General features: G+C 45.1%; 1 pseudogene across 1 annotated transcript in view; it reads right to left on the bottom strand.

Annotated features, from left to right (window-relative positions):
* Positions 1 to 8890: 8890 nt before the first annotated feature.
* Positions 8891 to 20630, bottom strand: part of LOC308235938 (cell adhesion molecule CEACAM1-like) — a 32386-nt pseudogene continuing 20646 nt past the window's right edge. Inside the window, exon 8 of the transcript in view lies at positions 8891 to 9120. The product of the transcript in view is annotated as a cell adhesion molecule CEACAM1-like (transcript). The remainder of the gene's footprint in view (positions 9121 to 20630) is intronic.

A 20630-nucleotide genomic window follows, 5' to 3' on the forward strand; every position in this document is an offset into this window, starting at 1 on the left:
CACTTGTTTTCTTCTTTCCTCAAATCAGTGTCAGGAAGTCCAAAGGGCTGTGTACAGCACAGGATGGAGTTTGATTTGTTTATTTTTAAATATTTTAAAAAGGGCAACTTTTAAGCTCAAATTGTTCATTCAGTAGGAAGTCCCAGAACCACTCTCCCTCCTCCACCAGTACCTGGGAACAGAATCTTGTCTTCTGACAATACCAAAGAAATAGGGGGTGGCTAGAGCAAAGGGCCTAGGCCTAAGGCCTGGACCTGGGCTGGACAATAACTCCCAGAGGAGTGTGGGAACTAGGGTCTGTATGTCTTTGTCTTGTCTTTTGCTTCTACAGCAACATCTTCTGTAAGATGTTGAGGATCAGAGTGACTGAGATCCTCAACATTCCCCTCTTTTTAAACTATGAGTCTATCTTATTTCTTGACCCTCCTGAATACACTAGTTAGCCCAATATACTAGTTAAAAGACAGAATAAGAAAGCATGTAACCCTAATTATAGGAGATAGAGTTCAGAGAGTGGGAACTCTGAATTTTTCCACTGACTGCCACCTTGTGGGTAACTGCCCGACTTCATGCTTGTTGCTGCAGGGATGGCCAAACTAATAATTTTAAAAATCAGACTCATGCCCTCTGCCCTTGGGTGAGGGGGAAGGATAAAGGGGCTCCTGGCAACCCCCTTATGATCCAAGGGTTGGTATTTTTGTAAGATTTTTCATATTTGTATGTACCTAACTCTTTAAAGCCAGGGGATTGATTATCTCTCTATAAATATTTAACTGGCAAAAAAAAAAAAAAAAAAAAAAAGAAGAAGAAGAAGAAAAAAATAGACTGCTGGGGGTTGTGTTTCTTCCACATAACCTGCCATATTGCCCCTACAGTGTCCCTGAGTGTTGCAGTTCCACCTTAAAAATTCAGAAAGCTGAGAGGAGAGAGGCCTTATCCTGTGCGTACTTTAGTCCCAGCCGGTTTGGCTGAATGGATAGAGCATTGGCTCGAGGACTGAATGGTGCAGGGTTTGATTCTGGTCAAAGGTGCATACCTGGGTTGCAGGCTCTATTCCCAGCCCTGGTTTAGGAGACAATCAATTGATGTGTCTCTGTTACATGGATGTTTTTCTCTCAGTGTCTCCCCTCCTCCCTACCATTGTATCTAAAAATCAATGAAAAAATATCCTCGGCTGAGGATTAACAACAACAACAAAATGCGTATTCGATGCCAGATGCTATATGGCAGGTGGGATCTGGAGAAGGGGATATGGGTTGCATGCATCAGGCACATGAATTTGCAGAAGTAAGGTGCCCGGTCTCCAAGTCTTTGGCGGGAGAGCAGGTGTCCTGGTTTGTGAGGGGTGTCTGGAAGGAGGGGCAGGGTATCTGAGTTATGTAAGTGTCCCTGACTCCTCCCTCTCTTCCTTGCAGGGCTTCTCAATACCACCTTCCTCCTCATGGGCTGTGCCCATGAGTGTCACAAACTTTTAGCAGATTTTCGCCATATTGGGACCCTCAGAGTGACTGAGGTCCTCAACATCTTACAGAAGGCCCAGATTGCTGGTGCAGAGCCCTCCAGTCGGGGTCCTGCTTGGGGCATCCTCTCAGGCCTCCTGCTCGCCTTTAGGGACTGACTTTTTAACTGGACCAGACAAACACCCAGACCCTTTCACATGACCAAATAAGGACCAGAGTTGCCTGTGGTCCATGAGGATTATGGAGGTGAGGAGGGCCAAACACATCCAGGGAGGTGGAGAGCTGGGGCGGGCAGTGGGCAGTGCTCATGGTGAAGTGAGCAGGAGCAGGGGGTGGAGGCAGGAGGATCACTGGCAAAGTGACTGTCATGCTCAGCAACCAGGGGAACCCAAATACTTTTTTTCTCCTCCCACTTCCTGTGGGGACTTGAGTGCTAGCCTGGGTTCAGCCACTGACTGAGAAACCCTGGCCAAATCTCTCTGCTTTCCTGGGCCTCAGCTTCCTCCACTTTAAAGTAAGGCACCTTATGAATTAGAGCTGAATCTCATCAGGGTGATTTAAGAACATGATCCCTTATTGTCTACTTGGTATGTGTCCCTTGCAGTGCTAGTATTAGGATCTCATTTAAATCCTCACAAGACTATTTTGCAAGGAAGAAACTGGTCTTTAGAGGTTAAATTTTTTTGACCCCAGATGAATCCCTCTTACCTCCCCTGCAGATCACTTTTCCTGCTGAGGTAATTTTGAAACATTTGAAGACCTGAGCTACTTTCGTCTGCCCAGTAGTTGTTTCCTTTTGTAAATTGGTAAATAAGGAGAAAAAGGAAGAATGCTAGTGTAATTCCTCTCTCTGGCCATAAAAGGGACAGCAGATACAACTAAATTATAGAACAATCTTGCCATTCGATGCCTTCAAATTGTGTGTATGTGTGTGTGTGTGTTTGTGTGTGTGTGTGAGTGTGTGCGCACATGCATACTTGCACACGTGTACATTGTCATCGGGAATAGAAAAGGGAGCGTCTCTGCACTGGACCATGTTTTTGTGTGATCTCAGTTTAATTCATTCCACTGTCTCATGTTGTGGAGTAGCCGGTATCAAGGGTACTTTTACTAGTACTTCAGGTTAAATATTTCCTGTGCTTTACCTGAATCTTTCTGACTACAACCTTATTAAATAGATATTGTCACTTCTCTAATTCCACTATAAAGGTGACGAAACAGGCTTACCTACCTGGGGACCCAGAGCCCCCTTTGTTAATAGTTTGGGTGAGAGCTGAAGCACAGGTGCCTGCAATTGGCCTCAGAAGTGGCACTGGCATGGAGACTTTAATTACTATGGACAGGTTTTGGAAGGGGGTTGAGAGGCCAAAAAGGTCATGGTAAGTGCACTAGATCTGAGTGAAGACCTGGGATCCTGTGGCAAGAGGCTGTTAGGTAACAGAGGGAAGGTTTTGTGGGCAAGTTTTTATCAGTGGGCTTCACAAATCCTGTGCCTCTGACCAGTTGTTCTAGTTGAAAATTTTAGAGGGCTGAGCTGAGGCCTTGGTGGGACAAGACATATTTCCCTTAATCACACTAGCCAAGGTGCTGAGGGCATCAATAACCTTCAAAAGGAATTGGAAAGTCCACGGTGGTGGTATCCTTAGTTGTTCCAAATGGATGGCCCCAATCATGATATCAGAGATGGGACATATTTCCTATGTACAAAAGATTATATGTAATAAAAATATTGGATATGGAGTGACTTAATGAACCTCCAAAACATACCACTTCACCCAAGAAATAGGATATTAGACTGGGAGCGTGGTGATTCTGACCAAGATGGTGGAGTTGGTAAACACTGTGCTCACCTCCTCCCATGACCACATCACAATGACAACTAAATTATTGGACAATCAACCTAGAGGACCATCTGAAGAATAGCTGAACAGAAATCCTATAACTAAGAATATAAAGAAGAACCCATGTTGAGATTCGGGGGTGGGGGGGTGGTGGTGACACACACATGCTGGCCCCACGCATGTGAGGTTATGGAAAATTGGGAGGGATATATGAGCTGCAGAGGTCACCCTGGAGGAGTGAGGGGTCTGAGCTCCACATGGGGCTCGCCAGTGTGGAGCACCAGTGCCAGAAAGAGGAGCTCCCACAATATCTAATTGTGCAAATCAGTGGGGGATTCTATCTGGCTACGTTAAATGGGAGGCTGCCAGAAATCCAGGAGTCCTCTTAATGGGCCTGTGCACAGACTCAGTCACTTATAGGCATTCACACTGGGCTGCAGTGAAGGGACGGTGGTGTGGAGGTGGAGGATGCCAGAGACATATAGGAAGAAACTGAGTTCTGTGTCTTCAAGGTAAGGGCTGTAGGGACAGCTACCATTGTCCTTACGTTGAGCCCATGTACCACATAGCAGGCAGGTAGATACCATCTTCCAAATCTGAAGATGAATTAGCCTGGTAAACTCCACTGTCTCCACCTGATGGCTCCCTGAAAATCTGCCTCACCCAATTACTGTACTTCTTGAGCCTCTTTCACTGGCTGAGTCTACAGGCAGTCAACAGGTGGCAGCAGGACTTGGGGTGCCCTGTGCCATTTTCTGAGTTGCTCCAGTCCCGGTGCTGGTGGCAGCCAGGCTGATTGTGGCATGGCCTCTCACACATTCCTCCAGTTCCAGGACGGGCAGGTAGCAACTATGGATCACTTTGTAGCCCCTACCAGGTAGCCTGGGCCAGTCACTGGCAGTGGCTGACATTGGCCTGCACTAGAGCCCTTGCACAAGGCCCTAAAACCAACACATTCATACCACAAGTGGCACATAGAAAGGGTGGTCTTAGTAGGCACCAGAGCCAACAGGGACAAAGCCAACTCTGGGGGTCATCCCCCACAGAGCAGTTTGTATGCTGTGGTCATGGACAATCTTCACAGCCAGTCAACTTGAATGTCAATCCCACCCATTGATGTACCCACTGTGATTAAGGCTTGCTTACAATCGGAGAGCACACACTACACACACAAAGGACACTCTGGAGCACCTAGTTCAGATGACCAAGGAGACGGTGCCTCTTGGACCCACTGGACACCTACTACATAAAGCCACCCTGTTAATACTGGTAGATATAGCAGATTTACCCAATGCATAGAAACAAACACAGACAGGCAGCCAAAATGAGGAGACAAAGAAACATGTTCCGAATGAAAGAACAGGAGAGATCTCTAGAAAAACTAAACAAAATGGAGGCTAGCAAGCTACCAGACACAGAATTCAAAACAATGTTATAAGGATATGCAAGGAACTTAGTGAGAACTTCAACAAGGAGAGAGGAAACATAAAAAAGAACCAGTCAGAAACAAATACAATAACTGAAATGGAGACTACACTAGAAGGAATTAATAGCAGATATGATGAAACAGAGGATCAGATCACTGATTTGGAAGACAAGTTAGCGCAAAATACCCAATCAGACACAAAAAAGAAAAGAGAATAAAAAATAATGAGGATAGTTTAAGGGACCTCTGAGACATCATCAGGTATAACACCATTCACATCATTGGGGTACCAGAAAGAAAAGAGAGAGCACAAGGGATTGAGAACCCATTCGAAGAAATAATGACTGAAAACTTCCTTAACCTGGCAAAGGAAATAGATATTCAAATCCAGGAAGTTCAGAAAGTCCCAAGCTGAGGCACTCAAAGAGGCCCACACCAAGACATCTCATAATTAAAATGTCAAATGTTAAACACAAAGAAAGGACCTTAAAAGCAGCAAGACAAAGGCACACTATTAGCTAATTTCTCGACAGAAACATTTCAGGCCAGAAGGGATTGGCATGATATAGTCAAAGTGATGACAAGCAAAACCTAAAGCAAAGACTACTCTACCCAGCAAGGCTATTATTTAAAACTAGAGGCCCTGTGCACGGATTTGTGCACCGATGGGGTCCCTCGGCCTGGCCTGCCGGGATCAGTGGACCTCTGCACATACACCACACATGTCCACACAGTCCCCTCTCACTCCTTTACTCACTCACACTCTCTTCCTCACCACTGTCCTGCTGGTGGCCATGTTCAAATCCTCTAGTATATAATATCTTGTTGGCCTACAAAAAATTAAATAAGATTCAATGTTCCAGACAAAATATTTACTATTAAAACTGGTTTAAGTATAATTAATATCTTTTAAAGTTATTACCATATGGCTATACATTGTTTTTACCTAAATTTACAAAAGATTTATAATATCATCTTTTCAGTAAGTATATTTGACAAACTTCCCAAAGTTTAAATTTCAAAAGATGCCTGAAACATTACATGGGAATCTTTGCCAAATAAAAGGCCTATCTAATAAAAGAGTAATATGCAAATTGACTGTCATTCCAACACACAAGATGGCTGCGTCCATGTGGTCAAAGATGGCTGCCCCCACGTGGACACCAGATGGCCGCCACAAGATGGTCGTCAGGGGAGGGCAGTTGTGGGCAATCAGGCTAGCAGGGGAGGGCAGTTGGGGGGGACCAGGCCTGCAGGGAGGGCAGTTGGGAGGACCAGGACTGCAGGGGAGGGCAGTTGGGGGTGACCAGGCCAGCAGGGGAGGGCAGTTAGCGGTGACCAGGCCAGCAGGGGAGGGCAGTTAGGGGTGACTAGGCCGGCAGGGGAGGGCATTGAAGAGCAATCGGGCCAGCAGAGGAGCAGTTGGGCGTCGATCAGGCTGGCAGGGGAGTGGTTAGGGGGTGATCAGGCTGGCAGGCAGAAGCGGTTAGGAGCAATCAGGCAGGCAGGTGAGTGGTTGGGAGCCAGAAGTCCTGGATTGTGAGAGGGATGTCCGACTGCCTATTTAGGCCTGATCCCACCAGAATCGGGCTTAAACGGGCAGTGGAACATCACTCGAGGGGTCCCAGATTGGAGAGGGTGCAGGCTGGGTTGAGGGACATCCCTCTTCCCCTGCGCCCCCCCCCCCCAGCACACAAATATTGTGCACCGGGCCTCTAGTTAATAATAATAACTATGTTTATATACATATAGTAATATTACAATTAATGTTCTGGAAATTTCAGTCTGCTCTAGGAAGGAACTTACAAAGATTCGGAGCTGAATTCAAAGAGGAGATTCTTTGCAGTAACAGGTATTCTGTCGGTGACACTGGACAAACCTGTTAGGGTTGCTGAAGGAGGAACGCATGAGGCCAAATGGGTAAAAAACGATAAATTTATTATAACATTTGCTAGCAGAAGGGCTGACACCAAAACAGCATCAGCAGCACAGAGTAGGGGGAACGGGTTATTTTTGTCTCTTCTAAAGGTCAGTCAGAGTAACCGGTGGGATCAGGTGCAGGTGAGGTGGAGGTGTAGCTGGTTACTGGAAACTGGGTGAGATGGTTTACTGGAAACCGAAGGCTGTTAATCATGAAAACTACAATGAGAATAACGGGAAAAGCAAAGGCCATTAATCATGAAACCTGCAATGAGAATAACAGAAAAATCACCAGGAGGGGAAAGAGCCATCAGAGGGTACGTAATGGAGTGCAAGAATGTGCCCAACATTCTAGGAAGGGGCGAGGGACTCAAGCAGAGCATAATGGAGTGTAAGAATGTGCCTAATATTCCAGCCTTTTTTTTTTCTTTTTTTCCTGTAAGGTGGGGTTCCTGCAAGCTGGGGTTGATGAGGGATGCCAGTCTCATTCTTCCGTAGCTTCTTCGTGCTCAGGTGGAGTGTAGAGATGTCCCTAATTAGTTGGTGTTTGAGGGAGGGGATGATGTCTAGTGTACATCTGGAATAGCATCATTGCCCCTATGGATCTATTGGTAATTGCCTGAATGCGGTTTTGGAGGAAGGAGAAGAGACCTCTTAGGATGCACAGACCAAAGATGAGTGCCAGGAAGAGCATTAAAGGGGGTGAAAATGCTGGCCTTAGGATCTAAAAGTTCAGTGAGGGGGTCCCTTCACTGTGTCATAGAAGGGCTTTGGGAGAAGACTGAAGTTGGGAACCCAGAGGTGAAAGAACCGAGTGAGCCCAAGAAAGGAGAGTATTTCTTGTTTAGAGGAGGAGATAGCATAAGGCATTTATGGTCCAAGGTAATGGCTCAGCTTTGTGGGGTGAGAGTGAAACCGAGGTAGCTGACTGTGGTTTGGGACAACTGGGCTTTATGAGGGGTGAGTGGCAGCCCTGGTCAGGCACCTACATAGAGTGAGAAAAGTGTGAGAAAGGGGGTGTCTAGTAAGATGCAGTGTAGAGGAGAGGTGGCTAATGGCTGAGAGATTAGTTTGTCAACCCCATAATAGAGACTGAGGAGGGGACAAGGGTCCTAGTGAATTCCAGGATGGCAAAATACGTGGCCCCAGTGTGAATGAAAGAAGAGATGGGCTTACCTGCCAGCACAGTCATTACCCAGTAATGTAACTCTGTGGGGTTCTGTCAGGGCCTGGCAACTTCAGGCTTCTGGGTACTCCAAACCGGATCCAGAGGGTGGCCTTGCTAGACTGGCCAAGGTGTGAACTGGGGGGATCGCACTACAGTCTGATTTCCAGTGGCCTTCCCTTCCACACCTTGGGCAGGGCCCAGGCAGAAGTCTCAGGTTTGGGCAGGACTTGGTCCAGGGTCCATCCTTGCTGCATTTGAAGCATGGCCCGGAGGAGGCTTAGCCCTTGACTTACCCTTGGTTGGAGGACCGGTACTTCATTTGGGGTTCGTGAGAGTGGTGGTTAGGAGCTGGAAGGCCTCTTTGTGGGCCTCAGCCTTGGCCTGATCTCCCCTTTGTTTTTGGATTTGGGTTTCCTTGTCTCTATTATTAAATACTCTAAAGGCCAGGTTAATGAGGTGTTTAGGAGGGATTTGTGGACCTGTGTATATTTTTTGAGGTTTGTGGCATATGCTGGGGGCTGATTGGGATATAAGATGGAATCAGAAGAAGGGTTTCCTCTGTGGAGGTGGGGCCCAAGGTGGTAACTTTCTGTAAGGCCTCTGTGAGGTGGGAAAGGAAGAGAGCTGGGTTTCATCAGGGCCCTGAGTGATTTCATTAAGTTTGTCACAGTTGACTGCCTTATAAGCAGCCTTTTTGTTTAGAATGCAGAAATAGTTGTGTGTGGGGGTGTGTGTAGGGGGGAGGGGGTTGGGGGGAGGTGAGAGATGCAGGCCTTAATGCTTGTCATCTGCTTGGATTCAAAAACACCACATTCTTTCTTTATGAGGGGAGGGGCTGTATTCCTCCCTGCAGTTTCAGAAAGGCATGACTAAAAGTAAGATTCTCCAGGCTGCAGTTAAAGGGGTAGAACGAAAGGGTAGCGTTGAGGATGTGTATTGACCACAGTGATCAAACAAGGCTTTGGAAGCAAGAGGCCTTGGTAAGAGAGTAAGCAGCCCGTGTTTCAGAAACATTTAATTCCTACCTGTCACATTGAGGGCTACCTTGGGCTCCATCCCTTTAATGGTGATGCTCTTAGAGGGGGCTGACTGGAGTGTTGGGCCCCATCAGCTTAAGGCCATTGTATGGGTAGACTCTGGTCCTGGGCATCTTCCAGTCCCCAGAACAATCCCTCTTCCAGTGGCTAAACTTGTGGCAGAGGGGGCACAGCCCTTGAGCAAGAGCCACCAGGACTTCCCACTGGATGTCATTAGGACCTGTCTCCAGTGCCGTGTCCATTCCAGCTACATCATATCCCGCAAATTCTGGGTGAGTGAGGGGGCCGAGAAGGAGCAACTCATCAGGAACTTCAAGGCTCAGACCAGACAGATCTGATGCTGGTACTTTGCGCGGTGGGAATGGCCGCTGACCCTTCAAGTCTGACTGCATTTACCTGCACCAGCTCCTGGACAAGGCCTGGTCCTTGGCTCCTCCCTGCCTGTCCTTGCATCCTCCCTGCCCAGAGAGCACACAGCCAGCCTCCAGGGGTGAGGTGCTGGGCCCAACAGGCTGCTGGAGGACAGGAGGGCTTCCTTCCCTTTCTCAGTCTTAGGTGTTAAAAAAAACTGACAGTTACATCTGTTAATTGTTCAGTGGGGGTCTGGGGTCCTAAGGCTAGCTTTTGTCATTTTTTCTAATGCCTGAGGCAGTCTACTGGATAAAATGTATTCCAAAAATTTTGGGCCCTTAACGCACCCAAATAATTTCTTTTTCATGTTATTTTTTCCTTTTTTTAAAAAATGTATTACTTTCCTTAGAGATAAGATGCTAAGGTTTGGGTGATAATGAGCTCCACCCCTTTTAGTGGCAGGACTGTTAGGCAAGTGCCTGCAAAGAAAGGGTTAAACAGCTGCTGCTCCCTGGAAAGAGTGGGTGGAGGATGGAGGAAAGTAGCTGTTCTGCCTTTCTTGAGAGGCAGGCAGTTTGCAGGGACTGTGAGGAGAGTTTTCCTTAAATTCCTATCTTGGTAAGAGAGCTGTAAGCATTAGCAAAACAAATTTAATTGTAATCTCTACAATTTAGAGATTCCTTTATAGGCCAGAGTTGATGTTGGGGATGAAAATATTTCTCTCTTTTTCAAGTTTGACTCTCAGATTTTTTCTAATTATTTAAGAGACAAATCTTGTGGTTTTCTATCTGACAGAGAAGAGAGGAGATTATAGGAGAGAATGGTGCTATGGTTAAGAGAGAGCAGTAGGTGTTGGGACTACATGATCAGCTCGGTCAAAGAAAGGTTCATCAGAAAGGGACTACATCGAGGAAGGTTTAGCATGAAGAAGAATTTGGTCAGTGGTGCAGTCCTGACAGTGAGAAGGGTGACAGCGGAGAAGGAAGAAGGTTTGGACATAAGGGGATCTTGGACCATTTCCCACTGTGGTGACAGGAATTGTTTAAGTCCTGGAGAATATTAAAATGGAAAGTCCCATTCTCAGGCCAGTGTGAGTCCTTGTCTAATTTATATAGTGGATAAGGCTATTTGGCTGGATCTCCATGGACAGGACGAAGGAGACATCCCAGAGAGTGGTGTTTTTTTTTTGGGGGGGGGGAGGGGCTGGGACAGAAAAAGAATTCCTCATGGTGTAAATTAGAAAGAGGAGGTACGCAACAGGGGGAAACCTGGGGAGCAAGACTAGAAGGTGGGTGTCCCACTGTCTAGTCCAGCCGTGGGCAAACTACGGCCTGCGGGCCGGATCCGGCTGTTCTACCCGGTTCTCTTGCTCTCCCCTCCACTCCTTTACTTTGAATTTATATTAGTTCACACAAACACTCCATCCATGCTTTTGTTCCGGCCCTCCGGTCCAGTTTAAGAACCCATTGTGGCCCTGGAGTCAAAAAGTTTGCCCACCCCTGGGACTCTAGTCAGTCTTGGAGGGAGGAGGACAGTCACGTGGCAGGTGTCCCTGCAACAAGAAAGACTATGGGACCTGGTCCAGAGGCTGAGGCCGGACTGGAGAGGATTTCTGGCCTAGCAGTAGGTCTTTTGTCTGAGATGGCAAATCAGAAATCCAGAAGGGTGATCCAATTGTTACTTACTGGAGATGACATAAGCCGGTGTTGAGTGCAGGGTCAGCAATGGGAAGGCGAGGCTTCCAGTCCAATGTCCTCCTTGGCTGATTTGGGAAGGCCAGTAAAGCAGGGAGGCCTAATTGAGGTCGGCAATCATGTCACCCGAGTAGGATTCAGAGGTAAGCCCAGGATGAGCCGCTGCTGCTTCCTGGTCTCTGAGTACCAAACTCGGGTGACCAAAGCCTGGGTTATGGCTTCCCTTCCAGTGGAACCCTCCTAAGTTTTAGCACCAAATGTTAGGGTCGCCAAAGGGAACCCACCAGCCAAAAGGGGTAAAGAATTAAAAACTTACTAGTGGCCCAGTGCACGGATTAGTGCACATTAAAAAAAAATTAATTAGAAGGTGGCTGGTGGGGTGGGACTGAGTGAAATAGCTGGACATGAATTGGAGCCAACCTGTGGTCTATCCCTGGCTGGCCGCACCTGGGGCAATGCCGCGGCTCAAAGGATATCTGTGGAGTGAGTAGGGTGCCTCCAGCAGGTGGGGTCCCTCGGCCTGGCCTGCGGGGGTCAGGCCAAAACCAACTCTCCGACATCCCCCGAGGACCGCCGCTGCCCAGTCTTTGTAGCTTGACAGCTCCTGCATTGAGCATCTGTCCCCTGGTTGTCAGTGCACATCATACCTACCAGCCGATCAGATGGTCACTTAGCCTTTTATATAGACTAGAGGCCCCGTGCACGAAACTGTGCATGGAGGTTGGGGGGGTCTCTCAGCCTGACCTGAACCCTCCCCAATTCAGGACCCCTCAGGGGATGTCCAACTGCTGGTTTAGGCCCGATCCCTGTGAGGGATCGGTTCTAAACAGGCAGTCAGACATCCCCCTTGCCATCCAGGACCACTGGCTCCTAACCGCTCACCTGCCTGCCTGCCTGATCATCCCTAACGGCCTCTGCCTGCTGGCCTGATTGCCCCTTAACTGCTCCCCTGATGGCCTGATCACCCCTAACCACCTCTGCCTCGGCCCCCACTACCATGGCTTTGTCCGGAAGAACATCCAAAAGATGTCTGGTGTAATTAGCACATTACCCTATTATTAGTATAAATTGTAATATCTGCTAACAGAAGGGCTGAGGCCAAAACGGCATCAGCAGCACAGAGTAGGGGGAGCGGGATATTTTTTTTCTTGTAAAGGTCAGTCAGAGTAACCAGTGGGACCCAGTGCATATGGGGGCCAGTTGTAGGCGTTCACTGGAAACTGGGTGAGGCTGTTTACTGGAAACGGAAGACCATTAATCCTGAAACCTGCAATGAAAATAACTGGAAAATCACTGGGAGGGGCAAAAGTCCTCCAGGGGCATAATGGAGCCGAAGAATGTACATAACATTCCAGGGAGGGGCTAGGGCCCAAACTGAGCATAATGGAGTGCAAGAATGTGCATAACAAAGCCCAGAGTAATAGTTTCCTATTAGAGGCATCTGGCAGTAGTACTCCAGAAGTTTGAAATCCACACATGGGGGCATTTATTAATTCTTTTCAGTACTCATGCACGCACACCCTGACCCTATATTGCATACTTCTACTCTATATAAGAGAACCTAACCACCCCCTTGGGGCTGACACCGACACATTGCTCTCAGCTCACTGTGAGACAATGTAATGAAATTTTTTAACTCTCACAATGTCTCTTGGCCTGCCTCCTTTAGGTGTGGACCTAACATCTACCAGACTCTTGAGATGAATAGGGGAGGTAAAAGGATTTGGAGGGCTTTTGATTTTCTGGAACCACACCTTTGGCCCTGTAAAGACTGCATTTGTAAAACAAGGACATTAATTTTTAAAATTTATCTATTTTTAAATACCTCAACAAATGGGTTGCTACCCAAATATTGGCAAAGGACTGAAGGTTTGTGAAGGGCTGCTCCTCTGGTTTCTGCACAAGTTTGTTAGTTTTTCCATGATAATAGGCAACTCTCAAAGGAAGAGGATGGGCTGCATTACCAGGTGAGCCCCCAGGTCCTGGGTAAACTCCTAGCCAAGTTAGAATATCCTTTCTTTAATCAGAACAGAACAATAATGGTTAATAGAGAATGGTTAATATTTCTTACTAACAGCACGGTGCACGAATTCGTGCACAGGGGTAGCTGGGGGGAAAGGGGTGCGGGAGGGGAGGGACCGCGGGAGGTTGGATGTGGGAGCACACTGACCACCAGAAGGCAGTTCCTGCATTGAGCATCTTCCCTCTGGTGGTCAGTGGGCATCATAGCAACCGGTCGTTCCGGTCATTGGGTTGTAATGGTCGCTTAGGCTTTTAAATATTTAGATCATTTTAGCTAATCTCCAGTATTCTATTTCTGCCCCTAACATCTGTAAACCAATTCATTCAGTATTATTAAATCATTTCCTATAAACCATTTCTAGAAATAAGAATGTGGTCAATAACCAAAACATAATTGTGGAGGCCTTTATCTTGCAAAGAAAGTAACAAAGAGGCAGGGTTAAGACTTACATTGAGCTTAAGTGGAATTAATTGCAGAAGGCAGGAGCCAATCAGCTGCCAGAAGAGTTGAATGTGATGAGACTTCAGTGGAGATTTAATAGAATGAGGAACATAAACTAAAGAGAGACCATAACTATCTTTTGTTAATTTGTTTGCATAGGATGTCTGTAGCAGAAATGGCTGTTATGGAGGGAGGGGCCCTTTTGTCTAGTTTGTGTAGTTGCTGACTATAACAACCTATAGGTATATAATCTTTATTTTTTTAGTTAATATTTCTATAAATAATGTGTCTGAGAGTGGAAGCTTTAGATAATTCTTTAGAGATTTTACAGTTTGTTTCTCTTTTTAGTTCCACTAAATTGGATCAGGTCACTTTGATTTTAATAAGACATCTCGAGGGTGGGCCGTTAATAAAAAATTTGGAACCCAGTTGTCACAATATTCAGTCCAACCCAGGAATCCTCTAACCTGCTTTCTTGTTGCTTTTGTTAGAGGAAAAGATAGGATTCCTCTTAGTCTTTCTCGGCTAATCAGTAGCCCATCTTTAATATTAGAAGCAAAGTATTTTACTGGGGTAAACAGAATCAGAGCTTGTTCTTTGGTATCCATGTGCCTTTACAAGCTCTCTGTTGTAATAGGGATATTGTGTCTTTTTGGGAGTCTAGTAATTTTCTAGACTAGAGCATAAAATCAAATCACCCTCATGGAGAATTAGAGTGGAATATCTAGAAAATTTAACATAATTTCAATCAGCTTTTAGTATCTAAGACAATAGGTAGGACTCTTCATATAATCCCTGGGCGTTACTGTCCAAGTAAACTTTAATCTTCCAGGTGAAAGCAGAGGTATGGACTGTCTTTTTCTACTGGAATGCTGAAAAGGCACTACATAATCTATTACTGAAAAATATTGGAGTCATAGCAATGGTTCATAATAAGATTTGTGGATTTGGAATGACAGGATGTCTGGGGATAACTAGCTTATTTCTAGCTCTGAGATTTTGTACAAATTTCCCTTTACCATTCATTTTCTTTACTGGAAGGATAGAAGAATTACAGGGGCTCGTACAAGGAATTATAAGCTCCCCCTTATTCATGGGAATTTTAATTTCACCTAAACTATTAATAAGAAGGGGAAATGCCTTCTTATACTGCACAGAGCAGCTTTATGCTTATTTCTGTTTCTTTTTCCTAAATCCCATTTCGGTTTCTTATAATCCTTAAAGTGGGTAGACTTCTCTACAGGAGTTTTCTTGCAAGCCTTATTTAGTAATTCTATTGTTTTTAGTTCGAGAAATCAGTAGGTATATTAATTGCAATAAATTAGAATAGCCAGGATTACACGTTCTAACAGTTAAATTTCTTTGTGAACCCATCAGGTTCCCAGATAAAATCTGGAACAATTGCTTGTTCCTCTCTGGCGGAGACCAACTTTTCTCCAAAGGGAGCTGTTAGAATTTCTTTATGTCAGTAGGGAATGGAGGTGGAGGAGACAGAAGGGGAAGGAAGAAGCGAGGGGAAGGGCAAGTCTGAACAAGGAAGCTCTGAGAGCAAAGGATATAGTGGAGGAGGTAGAGAAGAAGGAAGAATGAGGTGTAGGCATTTATCACTTCAGAAGAGGTCAGAGACAGTCTCTAATATTTATTATTTTTTCCCAAAATTTGATCTGTGCTTCTACTGGGAACTTTTTTTTAAAATTTCTTTATTGATTAAGGTATTACATATGTGTCCTTATTCCCCCAATACCCCCCACCTCCCATTCATGACCCCACCCTCCTGTAGTCTGTGTCCATTGATTAGGCTTATCTACTGGGAACTTTTAATTTCCAAACCAAGACATATTTCCCATTCATTCATTCAGTTTAATTTTAGAGCCTCCATTTTTTCCTGATTTTTGCATGAAAACATTAATTTAGGCACCCAAAGGCAACTGCATTTTGACCATTTTATTTTATTAAAACATATTTTTATTGACTTCAGAGAGGAAATGAGAGGGAGAGATAGAAACATTAATGAGGAGGGAGAATCATTGATCATTTGCCTCCTGCATGACCCCCAATGGGTGTTGAGCCCCAAACCCAGGCTTGTCCCCTGACCAGAAATCAAACTATGACCTCCTGATTTAGTGTGGTTGGCTTTTTTGTTTGTTTTTTTGTTTTTAGTCCTCACTCGAGGATATTTTTCCATTGATCTTTAGAGAGAGTGGAAGAAACAGGGAGAGACAAAGAGAAACATTGATGTGAGAAAAACACATCGATTGATTGCCTCCTGCATGCTCCCCAACCAGGGCTGGGGAACCTGCAACTGAGGTAGGTGCCCTTGTTTGGAATCGAACCCAGGACCTTCCTCCTCAAGCCAACACTCTATCCACTGCACCAAACTGGCTAAAGCTGACCTCCTGGTTTATAGGTCAACGCTCAACCACTGAGCCACACCAGCCAGGTGATTTTGACCAATCGAAGTTAATGTAATTACTAGATAAATCTCCCCATTTCAATAAATCACTTGCAAGTCAAGGCTCCCGCCCAGCCTTTGAGAACACCTGAGATTTGGGCTGGAGGATGTGCCCCTTATCTTCAAAGCTGAACAACTTCAGCTCTCATTTATACCATGAGGGATTTTTTGCTCAGACTCTCAGAAAACAATTCCAATTGAAATGCCTCAGTTAAAAAAAAAAACAGCCTCCCATTTTTCATTCTGTCACGCATTAGCCTTGGTTCTGTCAACATTTAACCTTACTTAGTTCCACCTTGAGGATTTAAAATACATCTCAAATAAAGTCAGATCCCCTATCACAAGCAAGGAAAGGCCCTGGATCCAAGAGACAACTCAATCTAGTTTACCAGGTAGGAGGGCCAAGGGGTTAGTGGCCTCAGTGGACCCCTTGCTGGATCCTAGCACTGGGTCTGGGTCTGCAGGATGGTCCTGGGTGAGCTTCTTTGGAATCCTGCCACACTATAACAAGTAAAGGTCCAAGTAAGAAACTTCAAACTGGGGAAGAATTTTTGTGAGTTTACTTGAGCCAAACTATCGACAATTGCTGGGGAGCAAAATTTCAATGGATTGAGATAATGTCCCAGAGAATGGCAGTTTTGCATCTTATTTTATACATTTCAATCAAAAGATCAGAGGCAAGTGGGTCCCTTGAAATCCATTGGTGATAGATGAGGGAGGTGGGAGAAAGCAAATGGGGGGACCCCTGGGACTGGATGAAAAAGGATACACATCTTTTACCTCGGTGGGTACAGGATAATTAACAGTCAAAAGAAAGGGGAGTTTCCCTGACATTCCATAGGAATGTTATAGCAGATGCAAGGGACATTAGACAGGGTCAGTTAAGGTCAAGATTGACTTTTGCTAGGGAAGACTCTAGCCTAGGACATTACTAGCTGCCATTAACTGCTTTTAGTTAAAAGTTTTAATTTCACACCATCCTTTGTGCTCGTTTAGGTCCCTGAGTTTGCAAGGCCACTGCCCAGGCCTCCCTTGAGCTTGTTATCTTTAGTGTGTGACCCCTTTGGGTCCACACTTTACCATAACATTTTGTAAACACTCTTTTTCAAATTAGCAAGTTCCTTTTATTTCTGGCTTATTAAGTTATAACATAAATAGAGGCTGAATTTTAGGTGGATTTTTTTTTAAGTGTCTTGAAAAATTTACATGGTTTTTCTCCTTTAAACCTTTAATGCCATGAATTACAGTGACTTTTATACTGTTAAACTGTTTCTGAAATAAACCGACATTTCCTGCACGTTATCGTTTTTATTCATTGCTATTGTGCTACTGTTCATGAAGGATATTCAGACATGAGAATATTAAGCCTGTTATTTTCCTTTCTGAGTTTTGAGAGATTAAAGTGGGTGGTGCTCGGGCAGGCTAAATAACCATCTCAGACAATGATTTTTTTAAAAATATATTTTATTGATTTTTTACAGAGAGGAAGAGAGAGGGATAGAGAGTTAGAAACATTGATGGGAGAGAAACATTAATCAGCTGCCTCTTGCACACCTCCTACTGGGGATGTGCCCGCAACCAAGGTACATGCCCTTGACCGGAATCGAACCTGGGACCTTTCAATCCGCAGGCCCATGCCCTATCCACTAAGCCAAACCAGTTAGGGCTCAGACAGTGATTAAAGAACACTGAATTTACCTCAGGAAAAGGGGATGGGAGATGAGGATATACAATTGGAAGGACTACACAGCACTGAGCAAAAGGTATGGGATCCATAATGGCAGCAAAATGTACTTAGGACTGCGAAACAAGGAAGGGCATAGAAGAAGCAACAGAGAAGCCTAGGCTGGGCTGCTGTGACTCTCTGAGAAGTCAGAGAAAAGGGTGCTTGGAGAAAGGTTCAGGACGTTAGCTGGAGACGAGCTGCCGCTGCCCATTGCTCTCCTGTTTGCAGGCCTTATGGGATCCCTTAGAGGTTGGGGGAAGACATGCTTGTGGGGGAATGGGAAGGGCATGCTCCTTGGAGGGAGTGCACACTGGGTCCTTTATCATGAGCATATTTATCTCTTTCTTGCAGGTGGAAATCTTAGGGGAGGTCTCAGGGGAGGGTCTTAATAGAATATTCATCAGCTTCCCAGGTGTGCTCTTTCAGGGTTGTGGTCTCCACTGATTGGTCGATGCCAGGACAGGAAGTTATTAGTCAATGTAATAGGTCCTGAGGCTGCCATGTCTCACTTGTTTGGTTTTTCTGCTTTTCTGGGCCTGGAGCTGAAATACATCTGAAACCTAGATGTTATCTTTAGGGAGGAAAATGTCAGGGGGTCCAAACTGCCTGAAAAGCAATATGAAAGATGCGGGGGAGAGGGCAGAGGGGTGAGTATAGCTTCTTGTTTTCTCAATTGTGCCCCTTGCTAGTCATCTGGAGCTTTCTGCCCTGGTGAGTCTCTGTACCTGACTCATTGTCCCTGCTCTGCTCATGTCTAGCAAGTTTCTTCTGATTTGGTGGTCAACATTATACTAGCCACACAATGACAGCTGGGGAAGTGTTCTCTCTCTTGTTTTCTGTAAGAGCACCTGTAAGATTAGAATTAATTGATCCTTGCCTGGCTGGCTTGGCTCAGTGGTTGAGTATCAACCCATGAACCAGGAGGTTATGGTTTGATTCTTGGTCAGGGCATGTTACCCAGGTTATGGCTTGATCCCCAGTGTGGGGTGTGCAGGAGGCAGCCAATCTGTGTTTCTCTTTCATCATTGATGTATCTCTCTCTCTCCCTCTCTCTTTCTGTTTGAAAAAAAAAAAAGAATTAATTGTAGGTTGAATGTTTGGAAAACTTCCTGTCAAATAATCCAGGTTATAAGTATCCTCTATTGGAAGGATTAAAAACAGAAACTCAGTTGGTCTATTGGTTAATAGGGCTACTCATACTTTTCTTCCTTTTTAACTCAGTTCTGGTTTCATTTTGTTTTTCTAAGCATTTATTCCTTTTAATCTAATTTTTCAAATATTTGCAGTAAGGATGTTCCTGATGTCCTCCTATTGCCTGCTGTCATTGTTTCCCTTTTTACTCCTAATATTGCTTATTGTGCCCACTCTCACTTTTTAAAAATAATTCATCCAGAAGTTTGCTTTTTAAAGAATCATCTCTAGACTTTGTTGGTTCTAGTACTAATTTAATGAGCCAAATTTCAATGCAAAGGAAGGCTGGCTTCCTACAGACTCCCTTTCACCTGTTGACACCAAAGGGAGGTGCTTCATGACAGAGTGAGGGGGGAAGAGGCTTTCCAGGTGTGCTCTTCCAGGGATCTGGTCCCATCTTCTCCTTTTCCCTGAGGGCAAAGGGGTCTCCTGGTGATGGAGATGAGACTTGGAATCAGTCAGCAGTGTGGTGAGCAGGGCTGGTTACATTACTTCTTTTATATTTCCGAATAAATTGGTTCTGTGGCTGTTGGGGATGGGGAGGTTGACGTTGGTTTCTTTGATTCTTGGCCACTGAAGTTCAGCAAAGAATATGTAAATTCATGGATCTGAAAGGGACGAGAAGTGGTCAATTAAATCAGTGTCCCAGGTCAGGCCCTCACCTTGCCTCCTGTGATTAGGCAGCACCTGCTCTCACCACTTTGAAACTTCTAGCTTTGGAGGATTTTTATTTTCCATTTTCTCTGCTTGCTGACATCCTTTGAATGATCATTAGAAGATAGATTATGCTATTCATACAATGGAAGAGGATACAGCAATGAGAATGAACAACTACAAATGCATACCACAATATGGATAAGTCTCATGAAAACATTTTGAATGAAAGAAACAACACACATAAAAGAGTATACTGTGTTTTTTAATGTAAGAGCATAAACAGGCAAAAATAATCTAGTGCATTGGAAGTCAGGATATGGTTACTCTTTGGAGGGAAGTGACTGGAAGGTTTCATTTTGCAGGGAGATGACATGTTTTGTTTCTTCATTTCAGTGCTGCTTACAAGGGTATGCTCAACTCATGGTAATTTATACATTGTTAACATATACATATGCTTTAAGCACTTTTCAACACATATGTGTGCTCTATTGAAAGGCTAAATGAGAGAAGCTCAGTAAAGTTATTATAAAGTGAAGGAACGAAGACCTCAGACCCATTGGAATGGACATTATCCTTTGACAGGAAGAACAGGATCAGATAGAAGGTAGAGAAGGGAGAATGACCCAGTGCCTTCCTTACGTTGGGCATTGTGCTGGTGCTTTGCATGTGTTATGTTATTTCATTCCTTCAGCTTCTCTCTGAAGTATGCAGCATTTCATGTTTATAGATGACAGGGTGAGGATCAGAGAGATCAATTTATGAGCCCAAGGTCACAGAGGAACTAAGAGTTACTGCCAGGATGCAAACAAAGGATGGGGCTAACTCCAGAGCCCACATTCTTGCATGATGTAGGCTCATGGGAGTAGTTAACCAATACATCTTGGTTTGTTGCTACATTGAGGAACCTTGATTCAAACTTGATCGCACTTCTGTCTTCAAGAGTACCCCATTCTCTATAGAGGTGTATCCATGAGAAAATGAGCCAGTGAAACTGGCTGTGCTTACCTTGTTAGGTGAGTTGTCAGAGAGGCCCTCACCTCGGAGTTGAAAGAAGAGTTAGCAATCCATGAAAATGCTAAATTGACTTATAGCTTTACAGGCTTGGTGTTCCTAAGCTGTTGTCATTTCTAGCTGAAGGAGGTGGCAGGTGGCGGGAGGAAGGTGGGATGTGGCCCATGATAACTTAAGGAAATCGCTTCTCTCAGAGTCTGTGGTCCAGACCTAGGGTGTTAGTACCAGCAGG

The sequence above is a fragment of the Plecotus auritus genome (assembly GCF_963455305.1).
Source record: "Plecotus auritus genome assembly, chromosome: 10".
Lineage (NCBI taxonomy): Eukaryota > Metazoa > Chordata > Mammalia > Chiroptera > Vespertilionidae > Plecotus > Plecotus auritus.